A 6,052-nucleotide genomic window follows, 5' to 3' on the forward strand; every position below is an offset into this window, starting at 1 on the left:
GAGAGCAATGTCCCCCAGTGGGAGGGTCCCCGCCCTACTGCGTTGCACCAAGTTGGCCATGGAGTTGGGTCTCAGAGGGGACGCGGGAACCTTAGTGTGAGAGCAGTTGTCCCGAGGTTGCACTGCTCTCTACGTTGCCTGGTTTCCCTTTGGAAGGGCTCACCCGCCCAGAGGAAAAGTCATGAGTCAGGCCATGGCATTAGGCTCTGGGAGTCCTGGCCAGCCTCCGTGCCCAGGAGGTCTCCTGGCCAACTCTTTCTGAGCTTGAAAAGGCAAGTGGGAGTCCATTTCTGGGAACCCTGCTTTAATCAAATATGGACTTTCTGTCCCACAGTTCTTCATATCTGCCACCCCCCCTTGCATTATAAGAATATGGTGAGGATGACAAATAGTGCATGGACTATCTAGGCAAAGGGATTCTGAAAATTCTAGGAGACAATGTTATTATCTGTGTGTACTGCTGCCTAGGACAGCAAAATGCTGCTTTTCTCTCCGAGGGCCCTGTACTACAGTGGCATGGTATTTGGGGCCTGCAGATGTTCGGGAGCGGTCTGTTAGAAAGTTCTGCTCTTGCCATTAATGCTGCAAGTGACTTACAATCCAATTAGCCGATTACTTCCTCCACTCCCTCTTACCATTGGTTCATCGTATCACTCACAAACGCCTACCTCCGAACTTGCTAATGGGAGCGTCCCCTACTCCAACCACAACAGCCCTCTTTGGGCTCACGAAGTGACATTCCCAGACCTCTTTGTGAACTCTGATCCCTCAACCTTCTGCTTTCTTGAAGTCCACCAACCCGTTTATACCCAGCTTAAGTTGCATGATTATTTCGTTCAGTAATAACGCCTATCAACACCCTAAGCTGCCTGTTTTTTGTTTGTTTGTTTGTTCATTCGTTTTTTGGCATCCTGTCAGGCAAAACATCAACCTGAATATACCTAGTGTTTCTCTTTCTCTCAGCAGCACCCTGACAGTTGAGTGCTATTGGGACAAATGGTATCATGGGGAGAACATACATGATTATAAATTGGTCAACAACACTGTTCTGAAATCTACTTGTTCTTTTGGTTTTTAAATTTAGGTTTTTACATACCTCCTATCCTGAATCTCCTCCTACTTTATACAGAAAACAGAAGTCATCAAGAGAGCAAATCTCTCCTCTTTTTGGTCCAAACATACCGAGTACCTACATCTGCATCCACTCTTTCTTTTTCTTTCTACTTGGGCAGCTGCCCCTCTCCTAGCCAAGGCCAATGCCTGCCTGTCCATTGTCTCTCATCCTCTCCTCCTTTCTTGGGACCCTTATCTAATTGGTTACATTTTCTTTCTTTTGTTTATTCAAGCTCTCACTGTATTCAATTTTTAAAAGTTGAAGTCTCTCCCATTGGGAAAAAAATCATGGCCAACCCTAAATTCCCCTCCACTCCTGTCTGACCTCAGAACAACGCCCCCCTCCCCCCCCCGCCCCCGAGATTTCCTGTGACCGCCAATCGCGAAGCTGATGGGAGATTTTACTCATTCATCTCATCCCTCAGCAGAATGCAACACTGTCAGGTCCCTCCTGCTCTCTCTCTTTCTAACATCAAGATTGTTCTTTTTATTGTAAAAATTTTCAAATATTCTTAGCAGCAGGGGAATTGGAAAACCACTCAGGTAGCTGTCAGCCAGTTTCACAACGTTCCTATTTCGCCAGTTCTGTTTGCTCGGTTCCTACACAAACACACACTCCTGTTTTGTTTGGTGTGTTTGTTTTTGCTGGAGGGGTTCAAAGCAAATCCTAGACATCATTCTCTTTCTCCCACTTACACTTTGGTATGTATCTCTAAACAACAAATTTGTTTAACATAACAAAATATCCATTTATAAAAATTAACAGTAATGTTCAAATGAATTCAGGGTTAACTTAAAAAAAATTAACAATTCCTTAATATCATCTTATGTTCAGATTGTACTTAAATTTCCCAGATCGTCTGACAAATGTCTTTTGGCAGTGAGTTGGTTTAACTTGGGATCCAAGCAAAATCCACACATTGCCTTGGATGGATCTATCCCTAAGTCTCTTTTCATTTATGACAGTTCCCCTCACCCTTCTTCCGCACCCAGTTGTTGAATAAACCAGGTCACTGTCCTTAAAATGTCTCCCATGGCACGGATGGGATCCCCTGGCATCATTTAGCGTTTTTCTCTATCCTGTATGTTTCCTGTAAACTAGTACTGAGGTGGAGGGACTGGATGAGATTCAGGGTCCTCTCTGCTAGGCAGTGGGAATGACCATCTACCTGCTGGCCTGTGGGATGGGCAATTTCTGCACCTGCCGTACAGCTCTCAAGCTCACTGCCCACTTTCTCTAAAGGATCATATATGTAGTAGCACCTTGTCAATCTGAAAAGGCTGTGGCCATTAGAGTTGTAGGTAAAGTTGAATACTGGGTGGCTTGGCATCTAGTTGTTACATGGCCAGTGGAGAGGGAAAAGGTGCCTAGATGAAGGTTAACAGGCTTTGTGCTCTGGGGGTGGCTGAAGGAAAGGGGCAGGAGGCATTAAACTCTGTACCATGCCTAGAGCCGGAGGAGGCCGATCATACATGCTCCCGTCAGCTCAGGAAAACTCAGTTGAACTGTGTGTCCATGTCCCCAGGCTCCTCAGATCAGAGTAAATAATAGAAAGGATCCTGTGGAATAAAGCCCTCGGGTTTTGTTGACTCTGCAACTCTCCAGAACAAGCAGCGAGCCTCGGGAACAGAAATAAAATTCATGCCGAGTTATTTCCCAGCCTTTTAAAACCTAAGCTGTGTTAGATAAACATAAAGATCTCACGTCCCTCCTGGGGTTGGATGCCCCCACATGGGAAAAATCAATCTGTTTTATATACCCTTTGGCCCAAAAGATTTTGTAAACCTTTACTTTCCGTAGATTGTTGTAATAAAAATGATCGGTGTGCTTTGTGTTTTGTTAGTTTGTTTCCCAAATACATACTGATGTTGTACTACCAGATGGGCTTTTTTAAAATCGTACACATGCTTTTCTAAGAGTTCTGCCCAAATGATTTAAGTCCTGTAGTGGGAAGAGTGGAGTCTCTCCACTGGCTTTTATTCCAACGTGAGAGGCGAATTCTACAGAGACTGAGCCAACGGTTTTGGCAAATGTTTTCTTCCTTGTACAGGCTATGTATTTATTTTGTTAATCCTCACCCGAGGATATTTTTCCATTGATTTCTAGACAGAGTGGAAGGGAAGAGGAGGGACAGAAAGAGAGAAAGATGAATGTGAGAGAGACGCATGGATTGGTTGCCTCCCACTCGCGCCCTGGCCTGGGTCAGGGATCTAGCCTGCAACCAAGGTACATGGCCTGGACCAGAATTGAACCTGCGACCCATCAGTCCACGGGCGGGTGCTCTATCCTCAGAGCCTAATTTCTATGTTTGAGCTTTGCAAACATTTAGCCTTTACATAGTCCTACCTTTTTCTTTTCTTTTCAAAACCTTTCCATTCATTCATTCATTCATTCATTCAGTCATTCAACAATTTGCTGAGTTACCCTTATGAATCAGACATTGTGCTAAATGCGGAGGTTATACGAAAAACAAGCAATCAAGAGACAGTCCCTGCTCTTGAGGTCTACACAGCACCGAGGAGGACACAGGAAAGGAAATCACTGATTACAACATGTCATGACAAGAAGTGTGGTAGAAGCAGCACAGGGACGAGAGCAGCAGAGAAAAGAACCGGTTCACTCCACTACTGCTCTTCCGGCCTTCGTCCTCCGCTCACTGACCTCCGATGGAAGCAGTAACGGCACAGAGAGAAGCCAGTAGGTCTTCATTTCTGAATTCTGCGGTTACCACGTCTGTTGCTACAAGTGATCTCATTTTGGGATTCAGTGTTCTTTATTTTCCAGCAGGTATGGTCCTGGAGGAATAGAACTGACATTTCATTCATTCACACACACAGACATCTATCCATCAAGGGCCTACTGCCTGTCACAGTGGCCAGAGGAGCCATAATTTCCCTGTGGGCCCCTGAAAGAGGGGTAAAGGCCAGGCCGGCTAGATTTAGGATGATGCCAACCAGAGCCCGCCTCAGCCACTCGTCTCGGGCTGTCTCTGACTAGTGCAGAGGTCCTAACTGAGTCCACTGCAGAACAGTGCCCGTTGTTGACCTTGAAGGCAGGTGCAGTTACCAGGCTTGAATCCATCGTTTGGGAATAACCTCAGCAAAGGAACACTGAAAAGCAGCGTAGGCGAGGGATGTGTGAGCATGTGCAGGAGGGCGAGTAATGCCCCGTAAAGGGGAGGAAAACACCGTTACTTCCTGACTCAGCTGAAGGAACATGTGGGCAGCAGGTGCCGCCTCTGGACGGCTTCCTTTCTAGGAAACAACGCCCTGGAGCTCTTTGTTTCAAGGAGAACTCTACCCAGACCATCACACCAGCTGCAAGTGTGAGGAAAGGGGAGGGTTAGTGATCTCCTCTGGCTCAGAAATGAAAAGATGTGTATTTATGGCTTCTGGGGAGCAGAAAGGAATTTCAACTTCCCCAGCAAAACATTTCTAAGTCGGCCAGTGAGCATTAGGCCTCTCACTGGACGGGAGTTACTTTCACAGGCCACAGCATCAACCCAACGTCCAGGTGTCCTGCTAACAGCATTGCTACTGCGCACAGTGCCGTTGGCCGGTTCTCTGGAGCTGCAGGGGAGAGAAGACTTTCTCGGACTTGTTCGCAGAGCTTTCTTTCACCAGCACTTCCAAAGGCCAAACCCTAAATATTGTCCCCAAGCATCGGATCAGCATGTCTTGGTTGAAGACTTGATTTTATAAAGTTCCACAGGTGTTTCTGATGTTTTGTCAGAACCATGGTTGGTGTCACTCATTGTCTCAAAGCCTCACCTAGTCTCCTGCGTGGAGCCGCTGGAGGCAGGTGAAGCCTTGAGATGTTTGGGGAATCTGTCAGGCTGAGATGGTTAATCATTCCTCACCTCATGCTGGCACCTTCCATTCACCATCAGCACTTAAGCGTTTAGCTTTTTCCTGGCAACATAACTAACTGAAGACAGGAATGGAGAGTGCATGGCCAATGGGCTGCCATTTTTCACTCTCCACCCCTAAGCCCGACTAGGGATCACCATCCTCTTTCCCACGGAAATCAGCTGTGGCCTCAGAATCCTTCACATTCTCCCACTCCAAGCAGCCACTGCCAGTTCGTTATTGACACACAAATCCAATGCGATTTGTCATCTTTGGCTCAAGGCGTGACTGGTGTCCCCTGTGCGCTTTGAGTAGGCAGGGAAGTACCATTTGTTTGCATCTACTTAGCATGCAGAGGGGGTGAGCGTAGAAGATGATAAAGTGGGAAAAATCACGGGAACTTCCTGTGTCTGAGGCTGGTAGTTGTGTTGGGCCCATTGCTTCAATAAGAATCTATAGAATTGACCAGGCTGGGGAGCAGGGGTCAAAAGGAGGAGATCCAGGCTCAGTCCCATCTTCATGGAGTTTCCTGTTCCACATTCACAGAGCGGGTTCTGTTGAGGTTTGAGCATGAGGTTGGGCAGTTTTGGAGGAATAGAGGGATGGAATAATTTTGTTGACGTACATCAGACAAATATGAAATGTAACATTGGCTATGATCTCCACTGAACTTTTATTTCCTTCGTAGTAGTGTAATATGTGTGGTGAGAATGGAACAAGTCCTTTAGCCTCAGCAAACATTTTGCCCACCAGGAGTGATTCTTCTCAGATTTTTCTCAGATTCTCACATCACTCGTGGGTTTTATCTTTAATGGCCTGCATCATTTGCATAATTTCTTGCTATTTCTGTGTTTGTTATGTCCCCAATTTCACTCCAAAGGATCAGTGGCTCCAAAGTTGTTCTCTGAGTTGGAAAATCAGAGATGACAATGGTAGCAGTCCTCCTAGCACAGAATAACAGAATAAACTTCACACCAGCTCTGGGTCAGATGAACCTGGCGGCATGAGAAGAACGAATTGAACAGCAAGAGGTCTTCCATTTTCCTTCGGGACTCTAGTACATAAACACTGCTCCAAAAGTGGCACAAAG

Source organism: Myotis lucifugus, unplaced genomic scaffold (assembly GCF_000147115.1).
Source record: "Myotis lucifugus unplaced genomic scaffold, Myoluc2.0 scaffold_44, whole genome shotgun sequence".
Classification (NCBI taxonomy): domain Eukaryota; kingdom Metazoa; phylum Chordata; class Mammalia; order Chiroptera; family Vespertilionidae; genus Myotis; species Myotis lucifugus.